Source organism: Balaenoptera physalus, assembly GCF_965194825.1.
Source record: "Balaenoptera physalus genome assembly, chromosome: 2".
Classification (NCBI taxonomy): Eukaryota; Metazoa; Chordata; class Mammalia; order Artiodactyla; family Balaenopteridae; genus Balaenoptera; species Balaenoptera physalus.
This window is the reverse complement of record NC_138883.1, coordinates 107349109-107365701: the sequence shown is the minus strand read 5'-3', so window position 1 is coordinate 107365701 and position 16593 is coordinate 107349109. Positions and strand designations below refer to the sequence as shown.

General features: G+C 42.8%; 1 protein-coding gene across 6 annotated transcripts in view; it reads right to left on the bottom strand.

Moving 5' to 3' along the window:
• Positions 1-6267, bottom strand: part of TLN2 (talin 2) — a 447219-nt gene extending 440952 nt beyond the window's left edge. For 5 of the 6 annotated variants that reach the window (XM_082444639.1, XM_082444638.1, XM_082444643.1 and 2 more), the window contains exon 1: positions 6113-6267. The gene's annotated coding sequence lies outside the window, so the exon portion shown is untranslated. Of the gene's footprint in view, positions 1-5285; positions 5305-6112 lie in introns of those variants that run through there. The other variant, XM_082444641.1, reaches the window with a different exon arrangement.
• Positions 6268-16593: the final 10326 nt, after the last annotated feature.

Genomic DNA, 16593 nt, shown 5'->3' with positions numbered 1-16593 from the left:
CTGAGTTAACTTGCCTTGATTGGCACCCTAACTTTCATCCATGAAAGGGCAGAGCACTGGCTAGACAAGAACACAAGAGCTGCAAAACAGAGGAAGCTGTTCCTCTACACCAGTGGTTTGCAAAGTGTGGTCCAGGACCAGCAAGGTCAGCATCACCTGGGAACCTGGTAAAAATGCAAATTATCAGTCCCCACCCAAGACTAACAGAATATGAAACTGTGGCCTAACAAAGTGGGTTTTAACAAGTCCTCCAGGTGATTCTGAGGCATTCTCTCCTGGAAACCACTGAATCTAAACCATGGTTTTCAAATTTGCAGCACAGCTCTGGCTTCCAGGGAGTTGAGACTCTGAGCCTCCCACTAGCATTCACAGAATCACGTGGTATGTACTTTTTAAAATGTGAACAGAGATTCCATTGCTTTTGAAAGTTTCATTTTTTTGTAGTGACTGCCAAGAACTGAAATACTATCAAGTTTCAAAAATCACATCAAGGGGCAGGATTGAAAATGGTACACAGGGAGAGCAATCAGCTAAGCTAAAGATAGTGCGGAAGGAGACCAGGGTTCAAATGACAGCAGAGTCATCTAACAGCAACTCTCTGGGGCTCAGGAAAAGCAAGTTTGAGGAGATGCTTCTCCTCTCTAGGAAGACTCTTCAGTTGCCCAGAAGACCTCCCCTCCACCTTCAGAATGGGATCAGAGAAAGTCAAGGAAAAGGAAACTGCTTGCTAAGAGCTTTCATGACCTCTTATTGTCACTCTCCTGGGAGACAGAGGTAAATAGCTCTTCCAGAAGCCATGGCTTATCCTGAAGGAATTTACTTAAACTTGGGAAATCTCAGAATTTTAGAAGATAATTAACTGAAAGTTTCCAAAGAGACAAGAGATTGCTGCAGAAGGCATCAGAGAAAACATGATATTGCCCAAATTTGTTTCTGAAATGGTTCCAGACAAATTTCCTATTCATTAACCAAATAATACTTTAAAGAGTTTTCATACAGAAAAGCCTGCAAGTTTGAGCAAGTAAACCATTCAAGGTGTATAGGGAGCAAGTTAATCACCCCTCTGCCCCGATGCTAATTTTAAACAATATTTAGTTTTATGTGTCCTTCCATATCTTTCTCCAAGGTCATACACCTAGGGCTTCTTTTTTAAATCGGAAATAGAATCATACTATTGATACATATGATACTCAGCAACTCGATTTTATTTACATGTAATGTATCATAGACATCTTTCACAAAACAATCCAGAGTAGCTGCACCCTATTTTATTCATCCTACTGATGGACATTCATGTTACTTCTAGTTTATTTACTGTAGTAATCCTGCAATAAACATCCTCACACACAGATCCCTACATGCTGATGTTTTTACTTCTGTAAGAAAGGATTCCAAATATGCAACTGCTGGTTCATATGGCATACACGTTCCAAATTTTCACCAAAACTGTCTGCTTTCCCTAAAGCCTGCACCAGTTCATACTCCCCCCAAGAGTCTGAGGGTTGCCCCCCAACCCACCTAATGGAGGATGTTACCAATCTTTACAACATGAATTAATTGAACAGAAAACTAATATCTCTTTGTTTTTTAATTTGCATTTCCCTGACCATTATGTACGTTGAGGATCTTTTCACATGTTTATGACCATTTGTACCTCTTATCTTAGGAATTGCCTGTTCACATCCTTTGTATATCTTTGATCATGCTGTCCTTCAAGTACTGTTTAATTTCACACTAATCCCCTCTCGCCCCCGGAATCTGTGAGATGTGTCAAGTATAAAAGAATATCACCCTCTAGGAACTCAGTGTGTGGGGTGAGGCCAGGGGATGATTTCTTAGCTTGAAGTACACGGTAAGCCCTCAAAAACAATTTCTGAATAAGTGATAGCAGGCTTAGAGAATTCTGTTTGTTAAGAGTGCAGCTAAAAGAGTAAAAAGGAAACACAAATATTCACTACTTGTTCTGCATATTCAGAACAGCATCACTTTGGCTGAAACTAAATTGTTGGTTAAGGGAGAAACAAAACCATGGTTTTGGCACTGACTCTGACAATGCACTGTGAAACGGGTGGCAAAAGAGCCCAGTCTTAATTCATAGCTCTGGGTGGTACATAAACAAAGGCTCTCAAAACCAAGTGACACCTGCCACTAAGCCACAGGCTGTTAATTTGGTCAATGGACAGGAGAAGCCTTCCTTAAACATTTTGTTCTTTTTCGGTTTTTTGTCTCCAACGCCATCCAAGATTTTTTAGCCTTTCAAAATCTCCTGCTTATTGGGGAAGGGGAGCGAGGAGGGCCTGCAGGGGGGTGTGACAGAGTTCAGATTCCTTAACTCTTTTAACTTTAGGCAAAACATCTGGTTATACCCAGCATCTATCCCCATTATTTGCAATAGTTCTGTTTGGCTTATGTCTTAACTAGTCTCCTTTTAAAATATAAAAGTAATAGGATTAAAAAGTTCTGGGGGAAAGTACTGTAATTAAAAAGGCACCAGTTGGGTATGGTAAGCTGTAATTCTGGTCCTGCTTATTAAGTTTTCCTTCTTGGCTTTAATTTTTTTTTGTACCCATAAAAATAACTTTGAATTATTTAACTCTTTTTTAGTACTTCCTGTATTGGCTAAACACCACCCCAAATCTCCAAGAAAACATTATGACTCAAAAGTTCTGGAGTAGTAATGTCACAGAACACAAGTTTTAGACACTGTCCCAAGAGTCAGGCATGCCACACACACACACACACACAGCCTGGTAACTTGTCAGGCAACTCTCCAAAATGAATAGGCATTTTCTCACCTCTTGAAGTTACAAAATCTTCTTAATAGGAAAAAAATTGCAGGAACTTTGATCAAGCCATGAGGTTATAATAAGAATCAGGCAAGAGGCAACAAAGCACAATTTATAACACTTTGTTAAGAGAGGCATAAAAAAATAAATAAATATTGAGGTAGTATACTTGGGAATGAAGACTGAAGGGTTTGTAATAAAACTTCTCTTTTTTAAATCTTTTATTTTAGCATTATTGAGAAAACTCTTTTAAGAATTTTATTATGTAATGTTTAGCACATGCACAAAAATATGTGACACACACACACACACACACACACATATATATATATATATATATAGTTATAAAGCACAATCCTAAGATGAATAAATACATCTTTAGATTTTTTTTTTTTTTCCTGAGCATAGTTGGTAAAGATTTAAATTGTTCATCACCTGTAACCATCCTTAACTGTTCTTAGGAACAAATGATCTGCTGGGAGCCAGGAGTGGAGGAATGGGGGAATCAGTATAATTTTGAGCTATAAAAGAAACTGGACTAAAGCAAATAAATAACACACACACACACCTATTTCCAAAACCTGACTTTGCTTAAAAATACTCTAGGGAACAGTGTTTGAAAAACCCTGAACAAGTAGATTTAACAGCAAGTGAATTCAAGACCCATATAAATAAACCTTTGCCTAGAAAGAATTTCCCCAATAACTAATTGAACAGGATCATTTTAAAAGTGCACCTTCCCTTTGGAGGTAGAAGCACAACATCAATGCCAAAAACAGAAACTCTAATAACTCTTTAGTATCTCCTTGATGACCTGAGTGGGTACAAAGGCAGAGAGAAACCAGTGACTTCCCCGATCTGAGGAGCCCTGTGTTTCTGGGATTCAAGGTACCACTTCTAAGACTGGGAACTTTACAAAAGGGATGGAGGCGTTCAGCAACTGATTTGATTCTCTCCTAAATTAATTATGCTAATTCTAGATAAATGTATCTTAGGCTCAGGGTGTTCTCCACAATTCTAGGGCTCAGTGAAAACAAAATTAGCATTCGTGCAGGTATCCCTCCTCCCTCAAGGCCATTTGTCTTGTCACACCACCGCACCTCCAGGGTTTTTGCATGGATATCCCAAATCAGCCAACAAGGAAGATAAAATCTTGGAAACCCAGTGGCTGACATTCCCACTAGAGGCATTTATTGAAGTGGACAGACGCAAAAGCAGCCTAATCCCTGACAACAAAGGGCACATCTCCGAGATGAAAGCCTCCCCCCACCCCCTACATCCCTTCTGTGATCCCCTGAAGCCTCTCCAATGACAAAGCCCCAAAGTGCTGACATGACCTCAATAGTATGGCATCATTTCTCTCGCCAAGGAGAAAGGCTGGCACGTTCCTGCCAGCGAACTGTAGGTCAGCCAACACGCCCTTCCCCTGCCCCTTCGCAAAGCAGAGATCACAATCTATTTCAAAAGTAAAGATTCCCCACCGCCCACTCCTGAGGAGCCGCCAACTCCAAGCTCTGGAGGAGGGAGGATAGCGCGCAACCTGACGAATGCCACAACTCAGCACCCCGGGTACTATCAGAAGCCAAAGTAAGTGGTACTAAGAGCACCAGGCTGCTTGTACATTTTGGGGGTCCAGTTCTCCGGAACATCATCCCTACTCTCCCGTCTTTAATTGTGTCTTGCACAACGCCAACACTTCAGCTCATTCCTCTCTCACTGTCTGGAAATAGCCAGAGGTTAGTTTTCACCACGAGACAGGGACTGTGAATCAATCTCCTTTCCCCAGGTCACCTGGGCTCATCACGGGCAGCAAAAATCCAAGTTTCCCCACGCGTCACCTGAAGCCCCAACTTCTGGAAACGCCCCGCCTTAACCTCGCCCCCACGAGCTGGCACCGCGGCGAGAGACGAGCACGCAGCCGCGGGCGCTGCTGCTGTCGCGGCCGCAGCCAGGGAGGCGAGAGGAGGCTCGGGCTGGTGTTCCGCCCCGGAGCCCCCGCAAGCCAGGCCGTCGGCCCCGACGCGAAAACCGGGCGCCTTCTCTCCGCGGGGAGTGAGATCCCGCGTTCTGCGGAGCGCCCAGGCGGATCCCCGCGCCGGCAAAACGCTCCGCACCGGTGCCCGGCCGGGGGGCGCGGCCAAGCGCACGGCTCCCGCGGAGCGTCCGGGCCGCCGCGGCGGCAGAAGAGGGGCGTGTTTCTTGCGCCTCGGGGCCCGACCGCCGTGTCTCGGCGGGACCGGGGAAGGAGGCGAGCGGAGCGCGCAGTCCCAGACGGCGGCTCTCGGCCCTCAACCCCGGCGGGCCGGCCTGGCGACGCGCTGCAGCCCGCGCGCCCTTGCGGGGACAGGCGCGGTGCGCGCCCTGCGGGGCCGCCTCCGTGCCGGCCTGGGCGCGCAAACTTTCCGAGCGAAAACCGCTCCAGCCTCTCCAGCGGGGGCGCCGCGCTCTCCCCCGGGCCCACCAACTGTTCGCCCCCTCCCCTCCGTAGCCAAGACCCACTGAAAATATGGCGCCCTCGAACGTCGTTCCTCGGTCCCCTCAGGGAATCCCGAAATGCCTGTCTCCAGGACCCCCGGCTCCCGGTGGGCGCGAAATTTCAGCTCCTGGGGCCGAGGAAGGAGAGGGCGCCCCTGGTCCAGCGCGAGGCCAGCGGCACTGAATCCCAATCCTCCCCTAGCTCTAGGTCCCTCAGCGGCCAGCAGTTTGCTAGTGGCGAGATTGCCAAGTAAAGGGGAATCGTGGAATCGGCAGGTCTGAGAGTCCGGGACTGGGAAAGGAGCTCCGCACCGGCCGGCTGTCTTTGCCTGGAGCCCGGCCGGAGACTTGTTTGCAAAGTGGCGCTGGAGTCGGGGAGAACAGTGCTGGAATGAAGCCGCTCCGCCCGCGCCAACTCTCCTGGCGCGGGGACCCGGCCGGGGCTGAGGGGACACTCCATGCAGGCGGGGCCGCTTTTCAAAGCCCAGTTACCGGAAACCCAGCGGGAGCCCCGGAGGGGACCGGCTGCCCACGGCTAGGAATCCGCTCTCGGGCGCCGGCTGCGAGGCTGTTTGCAAACCGCGGCGCCCGGGTCCAGTGCAGTGAAACATTCATGTGCGATAGACAGGTGCATTAATTTAATTTTATTTTTATTTTCTGCAAAAAAGCCCTCCTAGAACATCACATCTGGGAGCTTTGCGGGGTTTTTTGCATCACTCACGAGATGCAAAAGGAAGGAAAAAACCACCCACATTTTCCTTCTGTAGAGGGGAGGGAAAAGACACGAGAAATTCATGCAACGTGCATGCAGCTGGAGGAAGAGGAAAACCCGAGTGAGTCGTGAGCCTTACCGGCGGATGCATTTACTGTCTCACTGCAGAGCGCCTGCACCGGAGTGCAGCCGGCGACCCCCCGCGCGCCCGGCGACCGCTCCGCTCCCGCAGCCGCCTCAGCCGCTGCCGCCGCCGCTGGCTCCAGGCGCGGAACAAGAGCCGAGGGCGAGCGCGAGCGCACGGCCCGGCGCGCCGGGAGGGCAGGAAGCGCGTCATCACTCGGGGACGGCGCGGCTCCGCGCGGCTCCGGTCCGGCTGCGGTGCAGCGCGGCAGCCGGGCTGGGCCGGCACGAGCGCCCGCGGGGCCCTCCTGGGTATCTAGCTTGCTGTCCGGTGGTGGGAGGGTCCGCGAGGCAAGGCGACGCGCCGGCCGAGCTGTCGCAGAACTCGGGCTCTGCTATGCAAGGGGGGGAGGGGATGCACCGTCTTGGGGAATGGGGCCCCTAGGTCCGCAGAGCGCTTCCCCTGACCGCTGGCCCGCCGCTGGAGGAAGCGAGGTGCGGTTCCGACGGGAAGACCCTGGTGGGCTCTGGGGTCCTACTGCGACTCTGTCGGCGGGAACCCGAAGCGGGATTGTCCCTCTCTATAAATGTCGCACACGCCGACACCGAAACTCAGCTGGTCAGAGGTCATTTAGGGATTTAGAGAACGGCTTTAGGGATGAGGGGCATATTCTATTAAGTTAATAAGAAGAAATTTTTCTCCTGCCTACTGTGCCCTTAAATAAAGTCAATTGTATACCTTACAGTTACACAGCTCTTAGGAAATGGAGGATGACCTGAAACCATTTGAAGTTTAGGAAGCGAGGAGACAAATCACAAAACACTATGTATTATATGATCCCATTTTTAAAAACTACGATGTGTGGAGAGAGGCAGAAAAGGCTGAACACATAAACACTAAGATGTTAACTAGGTCTCAGTGACTGGTGAAATTGTGGGTGATTTTTCTTTTTCTGCTTAGTTATAGTTTCTGATTTTTCTGTAAGGAACACATTAGTAATTCAAAAAAAATTTTTTTTAATAAAAGATCTTGCATTTTTTTCCCATCCCAATATAAAATGACCAGAATTAACCCCTTTTCCCAAGAAATAGGTAGCAAATCTCTTTAGTTACTCATAAATGAAACTACTGCAACTTTTTAGTGTTTCTCAGAGCATGCAACTGCTATCCTTATGAAATGAAGATGATGTAAATTGAAACTATCTTGAAGAAGTCCATTGGGACATTGAATAAGCCTGGACACTCTATAAAAACAATAGCATGTTCTTGTCCCGGTTGATGGACTTGATTTTATCATGACCCCAGAGATCTTTATAACAGAGGATAGCTTTGTAACTTATTGCAGAGAATAAACTTTATAAATCAAAAAGCACGGTTAGAGAACCAATTAACAGGCAACTTGAGAAAGTTCTAAAAGTTGCAGCTCACTGACTGTTTCTAATTGCCCAGGAAAAATGGTTCTGTTCACCACAACTTTTTAAACATTCCCCAGTCTAACAATAACTGGTAGTGGCAAGAAGTCACCTCAGGGGATGATAAAAAGTAAATGTTTATTGATTTCTGTAAGAGATTGGTAATAAGCTCATTAAATTAATGCCACCTAAATTGTCCCTTGGTTTACTGACCATATTTTTATAGTTCACATGACAGGTTTATGTAAGAAGCTCTTCAAGACAAAGAGAAAAATTGATTGCAACTAAAGTCATTTTTCCTTTCCACTTAGTCCTCAGTTAATGGGGCCCAATGGCTTCGCATCAAGCATCTCAAAATTGGATTTTTCCCCAACTTGGATTTCAAGATTTTCCATCACTTAATTCACCATTCTCAAAGTATCCCATGCTCTTCCACTGCCTGCCAACGAGAAGCTGTTTAATATTAGAAGGTAAACTCCATGAGAGCAAGGATCTTACCTGTATCTCTGTGCCTAAAAGAGGGCCTGGCACTTAGTAGGTGCACAATAAATACTTGTTTCATGAAAATAGCACATTTGTTAACTACTTGGCTAGTTCCTGAGATATTGGAAAAATCTCTCCTGCTAGACTGTCAGTGTAATCCTGGGAAACTAACATCTTGTAGTTATACATAGCATTGGTTTAGTCCAGTAATTTTACTCTTTTCAAAATAGCAGCTAAGTCTGAGACATTCAGAGCAGTGAGGTGCAGGTGTCTGAATATCTATGCATTATGTATCTAATTAGCACTATTTTGTGGTTCTCAGAGATCAATCAAACCCTTTCCCCCAATGAGAACATCAGTCCTAGAATTCTTTGCTTTAGTCTGGGCTTCTAACCAACTGACTTTGAACACTTCACTTATTTTTATAGTGTCTCAGTTTCTCTAACCTCTCCTATGACCTCAAAGCCATTTACTATTTCTTTAGAAAAACCAACCTTAACCATTCTAATGCCTAGCAGTATATTTTTCAATAGCTACTCCAACAGAAGTAAAATTGATTTTACTAATAACCTACAGTAACTGCACTGAAATTGAGACTCCTTCTCTAGACCTTAAAAGATAGTTATTTCTAAATTTAGAGTCAGCTATTAGTAGTCTCTCTCTTTACTAGTTACAGTGATCATAATTCATTGTAGACCAGCAAAAAACCTGATCTAACAAGTTCGCATTTTTGGACTTTGTCTCCACCCAGCAGAGGAAAACATGGTGGCAGTTTATCTTGGAGTGTCTAGGGCCTGTGATAAAACTCATTCCGTTAAGCAGTTTACCAAGTCTTCGTATTGTCCCAGTTCCTGCCAAGCAGATCATTAGGAACTGAAAAAATATACATTTGTGTGACTAAAAAGTGCAGTATTGGGGGAAGTGAATCAAAGAGGTAGCTTCCAAGTCACTTACAAATATATCTGGAACTAAAACTTATTTTTTCCACAAGCTGGAGCGATAAAGACCAAACCAGACTTGCTTGGTGCTAGAGAACCAAATACTAAGAAATTGCTCTACTCACCCATTGCCCTATTAGCCTTAACCTCCTAACTTCCTGTTTGCACATGTATATACCTAAGCAAACCCAAGTGTGTCCATATTGAAGAGCGAAAAGAAATTCCACCAAATATTTTGTTCTACTTTTGTTTATAAGATCATATTTTGTGCTATATCTTCTGGGGCTTCCTTTATACAATACACCAACAGTTCATGATATTTTCCCCCCTTTCAAAATTGTCTTACCCACTCCCAGGAACAAGGTACACGTGAGAACTACGTTTTCTGAAAATTTCCTGTTACTCAGAACAGAAAACCAAATACTCGAGCTTCTATTCTCACTTGACATTTTTAGGTTTACAGAAATCTCTCCATCTGCTTTCTAATTATAAGTTCTAGGACAGAATACTATGTAATAATTATAGAGAGAATATTATCTGAGTTTCAGTAAAGCATGTAATTGATAAGTTACTTTTATTTTATTTGAAGGGCAGATATTTGACATTTTGTCAGAATTAATATGTTTTAGTTTTGTAGCTACCTCTAAGCATGGGGCCTCACCTTATTCCTGACATTCAGTATGAAGTGGTAGATGCAGATTTAAATGTCTTCTTTTAGAAGAGGAAATTACTCACATGGATTCAGGAAACAATTGTTATTATTGTACCCAACACAGGACATGCTTGAGATTAATTTTTCTTTTCCTATGGTATATAAAAACACACCACTGAAGGTTCTTTAAATGTCTCTGAAGAACATGCTGTCTAGAAGAATTCCAATAATTATGATTTTAAATTGGATTTATCTTTAATCCAAATCACATGGTTAACATCAGCACTATGTGAGGCAGGATCTTTCTCTTTTGGTTGCTTGATAACTGAGTTGAGAAGACTTGTTTGGGATTATTATACTTTGGTTAAAAACATTTTAAAATATTTTTATTGTGGATTATCAAAAGTCTTTTACTATTAAATATCTAACTTTTAAGTCTCCCTGGTCATTTGGGATTTTTTTAATGCCGTATATATATATATATATATATATATACACATACATATATATATGTGTATATATATATATATATGTATATATGTATATATATATAAACATATTTTCATGAAATGTTCTCTAATACCAAGGTATTGTAGAAAGACTTTTAAACTAAAAAAAAAATTTTTTTGTTTTAATCTGTGATCATACTTAATTTCCCCTCTATCACTAAAATATGTTGAATAAGAATGGCTTCTTTGACTCTGGAGATGTATTTACTTATATGTGCCACAAAATTCTTTTAAAACATTTTGTTTAGACATCAGACCAACTTTAATTTTAAAATAATATGTTTATTGTCATGTAAGAAATATCATTCTAAATCAACCTCAAATGGAATAGATTTGTTCTAAACAAATAAGATGATTAAATCATGCCTAAGTCATTAATTGTTTTTATTACATAATTGAAAGTGATAAACTGAAATATAGTTAATGTAGGTAGAAATTACTTATTTTTAATGTAACTTCAGAGAGGTAAGTGATGGCTTTGTGTCTACATCAAAGACAAAATAAATATATCCAGCACAATTGTTACTTGCCTATTTCTTTAAACCAATTTTTTTTTTAATTTTTATTTATTTATTTATTTTTTATTTATTTATGGCTGTGTTGGGTCTTCGTTTCTGTGCGAGGGCTTTCTCTAGTTGTGGCAAGTGGGGACCACTCTTCATCGCGGTGCGCAGGCCTCTCACTATCGCGCCCTCTCTTGTTGCAGAGCACAGGCTCTAGACGCGCAGGCTCAGTAATTGTGGCTCACAGGCCTAGTTGCTCTGCAGCATGTGGGATCTTCCCAGACCAGGGCTCGAACCCGTGTCCCCTGCATTGGCAGGCAGATTCTCAACCACTGCGCCACCAGGGAAGCCCCTTTAAACCAATTTAACAAATATTTATTGGGTTAGTGCCAGGACTCAGTATGAACATAACACTCTCCCTCCCAGCTGTGCAGAATCCAACAGAACAAAATACAACCCTTGCCTTTCAGGAAGGTTGGAAAGATTAGAGAGTACACACCAGATATTCAAATTGATCCTGTTGATAAGAGGTCTTTAAAGGTCTCTTTTAATCAGTCACTTCCCTCAGAGTTTCAGGAACCTAAGGTTTAGAATGCACCCAAAAAAGACGTTCTTTCCTGACAAGACCAGTCCTGGGCACAAAGGATTAGCTGTGGTCCTTGTAGTCCTATGTTCTGTTGCCCAGAGCAGCTCAAAGCAGATGTCTTAGGATGTCAACCTGGCCTCATTTAGTGTTCATCTGAACCTTTAAGATCAACTAAAATGCAGGAGTTCTGATGAACTGATCCATACATCATTTGCCTCACCATGTTTAATATACTTTTACTTCCTGCCAGATCCATCTCCTAGAGTTTTGTCAGGTTAAGAAGCTTTAATTGTTCTCACTTTGCCTCAAAAGGTGATTCCACTGAGATTTATCTGGCTTTTAGCATTATCATATTACTCTATCTTTATTTTGATAAACTCAGAATTTTCAGCATTAGAACCACCTTTGCAAAGACTGCAAAGTTGGCATAATACAGAGTCGTGTACAGGGTTAGTGAGTTGGAAGAGAGCTGGAAAGAGAAGGAAAAAGAAGGAAATATCCATTCAGACAATTTGTAATGCATCAGCTCTTAACATTACTCTTTAAATATTTCCCCAGTGCAATAAGAATAATATGAAAACAAAAACCTCCAGCATCAACTCAATTAGCTTAATTTTTTCTACCCAAAGGTGAAATAGAAATAAGAGGATAACATTTCATCTTCCCTAATATCAGAAAGATTATGTGCAAAAACATCATTTTGGTCTCCTATGAAATTAAGTGGTTTTAATCTTTTTTTTAATGTATTAATATATGGCTCAGAACCACAAGGCCACTATGGAAATATAGGGCTCTTTACAATAATCAGTGGGATGAAATGGTATTTTAATGTCATTTACCTCTCTAATTCCACTCCATGCCATTCTAACTTTTATTAATGATCCTTATTGCTGTAGTAGTTAAGTACAGAGTACCCAACATAGAAACTTTCTGCATTCACTGGGCTTCAAACATACTGATGCATCTCTTTCTTCATTATCCATATCACTTGGCACAGCTAAATAGAAATCTTAATTAACCATAAAGACAGTCAAAATTAGATAATGGTTATTCTGAGGTTCCTTCTTTTATGCTTAAAATTAAAAATAAAGTATTAATGAAATTTTGTTAAACCCTATCATTTTGATGATAAGTGTCTGACTCATCTTTTTGTCTCCTAAGACCCAGCGCCCATAGCAGCAGCCCCTGAGTATATGTTTATTAAATAAATTTCTCTACTGTTATTTAGATAAATTAACTCTTTCAGCTGAATGTGGCCCACAGATGCCCAGTTTACAACCAATAAATGACTAGGGCATTGGGAGGAATACAACTAAACTCATGAGGGCCAAGTCTGTAAAAACTAATGTATCTCCTTTTGTAATGTCTGCATCCTCTCTTCAAGAAATTATTTGAATAGTCTTCCTTCCAACCCTGTCTCCCAGTCACCTAGTTCCTCTCGTCAGAGGCAATCATTTTTACCAGTTTCTTGGGTATCCTTTCAGGATATACAAGCATAAACATATGTTCACTTTTTTTCCACAAATGGTAGTATGCTATTCTGCTACTTGCTTTCTTTGTTATTCTTTGTAGGTAGAGTTTTTTTTCTTATTTTAATACAGTATTATGAAAATCTCAAAACATGTAGCAAAAGTAGAGAGCATTGCATAATGAACCCCATGTACTTCAACACCCAATTTCAACCATCTCAAGATATTACCACTTGCTTTGTCTATCTTTTATTCGTATGTGTGTATTTTAAAGGAAATCTCAGACGTCGTGTCATTTCATCACTACTCCCTAAATACATACTACTCTCTAAATCATATGGACATTTTCTTATGTAAGTACAATGTCATTATCCCATGTAGTAAAATTAATTCCTTGGTATCATCTAGTGCCCAGTCTATACTCAGGTTTCCTTAATTGTCTTTAAAATGACAAACAGGGTCTTCCCTGGCGGTCCAGTGGTTAAGACTCTGTGCTTCCATTGCAGGGGGCGCGGGTTTGATACCTGGTCTGGGAGCTAAGATCCCACATGCCTCACAGCCAAAAGAAAAAAAGACAAACATTAGGTTTGTTTTCTGTATTTCTTAAGCCTCTTTTCATCTTGACATCTGTCCATCCTTATTTTTCTGATAAGTTGATTTGAAGACAACTTCTCACTGTCCTGGAGAATGTTCCACACTCTGGATCTACCTGTTACTCCTTTGTGGTGTTGTTTATCTTGGTCCTCTATCCCCCTATTTCTTGTAAACTGGAAGTTGTTTCCATCAGCTTAATTAGGTTCCGGTTTAAATTTGGGGCAAGCAGACTTCATAGCTGGTACTGCATGTCTCATACTGCATCACACAAGGGGGCACATAATGTCAAGCTGTCCACATTTCAGTGAAGCTGAGATTGACCAGTGGATTCAGGACGTGCCATCCTGATCCCGATGTTGTAACGTTCCCACAAGTCTTTTATCAAGGATTTCTCCATTGATGACTGTTGCCTGAATTGATGATTCATTAAAGGCTGCAAAATGGGAGTATCCTAGTTCTAGGAGTTTTGTGTGGTGAAAAGTACCTTCTTTACCGGAAAAGATTCACAAGATGTTAGAATTCATTGTGAATTGGAAAATTTACAACGAAGTTCATGGAAATACATGATCATAAGAATCAGCACTGAGAAGTTTCCAAATCCCTCTAAATTCCATTCAAATGAAAATTAAAAACCTGTAGCTTCAAAATCTTTGTTAGTTTTTAAGGTTTAAAAAGTCTAGGTCCATTTAGGAGGAACTGGTCTTGTCACTTGGGCCGAGGGCGGGGGAGTGTTCCACAGTTATATAACATTATAAATATAATCTACTGGGAATGTCTCCCATATGCGTTAGAGAGCTCATCATATCTATAGAAAGAGTATTCTCACCCAATCTGAAATTAATTATAGAGTTATTCCCTTTATAGAATGTTAGAAAGATGGAAACAATCCTCTCTGGGGAGGAAATCTCCAGGGAGATGAATATTTCCAGAACTGCAGACAAGGCCAAGCAGAGAACTACTGTGTGGCTTCGTGAGGCCAGAGACAGGGAGGATTTCCAAGCATTGGCATTTCTCTAAAACGAGGGTTGTCTGTCATCCAAACCTAGACTCAATAGGCTTGTCATTCAAATGCCTAGGCCCCGCTCCAAGAGATCCAGATTTACTAAGTTTCTTCCTTTAAAAGCTTCCCAGGTGAAAATGATGCAGTGGATCCAGAGACCACCTTCGGGGAAAACCCCACAAAAAGTACTGAGGGCTCTGAGTCTCACACCTGTGCCCACTGAACATTGCCTAGTAGACCTGATGCACTGTACCACTATGTGGCTCTGAAGTGTTTCCTTAAGAATTATAGTTCATTACACTACGCTGTGAAGATGCATGCATTTCTCTATACCCTTTGTGCAAGTTAAAGAGAGCCCTCTTAGCAATGCGCATCAGTGCATCCTGCAGCAGTGGCTGATACCGGCCAAACAGGACTCTGCTTGCCTGAGTTGAGTGTGTGCTGCAATGACTGCTTTTACTCCACGTGCCCCCCTTTCTGCCATCCTTTTTGTGCTGGAGAAGTTTTTTTGTTTTGTTTTGTTTTGTTGCTGGAGAAGTTTTGACCCCCAATGTCTGATAAAATGTGTCAGTGGTAGTGCAAGACCCATCATGGAGGAGCAAAGGCAGAGCCAATGTGGGAGTGAGAACTTAAGCTGTCGAGGGGCTCAAGGCCCTCCTGGGAAGTGGCCGAGGAAATAGAGGGTAAAGAGCGGTGGGCAATTACAGATTGGTGAAGAGAGATTTTCTGGAAGGAGAAAGGTATTGAGGCGTGTAGCAACAGCATGGATGGGCCAGCAAGAAACTAGGAAGGGAGGCTTGAGGCTTCAGAGGAGGTTGGAAGAGAAGTGAGCAGAGCCCACCAGTGCGTGAGGTTGGGGACTTCCATCTCCATGGGGACTCTGCAATAACCACATTCATCACTGAGTTAGTGAGACAACCTCACCCCAGTCCCCCCCACCATTTCCCCACAAAACAGCTTACTTCTGTACTGAGCTTTGGGCTGGATAATGAACCATTTAAGAAGGAAAACCTCCAAAGTGTCAAAGATGGGGACTTCCTGGTGGTCCAGTGGGTAACACTCTGAACTCCCAATGCAGGGGACCCGGGTTCGATCCCTGGTCAGGGAACTAGGTCCCGCATGCATGCCTCAACTAAAGATCACGTGTGCCACAACTAAGACCTGGTGCAGTCAAAATAAACAAATATTTTGTAACAAAAAAAAAAAAAAGTCTCAAAAATGTGAGTGTGTCCATGCCTGCTACTTTCATGCTCTCTGTAGAGACACTGAAGGGGCTTGGAAGAGCGGTTTCCCCTAGAATGGGATAGGGTAACTGAACAAAGCCATGGAGGAGGGCTGGAGAGAAAAACTGTGCAGGATGGAATACTTTTGTTTGTTTCTAGAGTGTATTGAGGAGCTCGGGTTCTAGGGAAGCGAGCTAAGGCTAGAAGAACCACTGCAATGACTCAGTCGCAAAGAACTGGGAGAGTGTCCCAGGTCAGAAGAGTCAAGGGGCAAAGGATAGGTTGGAGCAAGAGATGCAGAGGCCTGGGATCAGAAAGAAGCTAAGCTCTGGCCTACTCGAGTGATCTGAATAGGACGTGATATGGAATGGATGGGATGCCTGGGTTCCCTCGAAATATGTATGCTTCAAGAGACAAAGGACAAAAAAACAGAGAGAGAGATGTTTTAATTCATCAAAACACTTCATTATTAAGAACTTCTTAGCAAACAGTGCTGCATCACTCAATTAGATGTACTTGTAGTATCTAGTGCTATGGCAGGCACATGGAAATCTCCCAGTAACTTTTTTGAATGAATAAGCAAATAATGGGTGGGATTCAATCCAAATGATGTTTTACGTCAAACAAAATAAATGGACTCTTTGAAGCACAGACAACTCTAGCGCCATCCCACCACCAATGTTGCCACTGTGGTTTTCAGCATAGCACTATACTTGACTCATATTCACATCTCTGTCTTATCCACCAGATCAAGCTTCCTGATGGCTTGGTTCCTGAGGGATAATGTTTTACTCATCTTCAAGCCCTCAGTTCTTATAAGGGTACTTAGGACAAAGTAAGGGCTGAGCAAACATCTGTTGAAGGAGTGACTGGAGGAATGAACAGCTAGTAACTTACCAAAGGACTCGGATCTTTAATATTGACTCAGTTCAGTGTCATCTAAGCTGCCCTTTCTGTTACCCCCTACAATGCACCTTACGTGTTTGTAGAAGTGACTTACATGGAGGGGGAAAAAAATGAGCTGGAAGGTTCTGGAAGAAAAGGAGACCCTTAGCAGGCCATGCTGTCATTTGGAAGACAGCAAGCACTACTACAGACTACAGTTATGGTTTACCAAATAACCCTGAC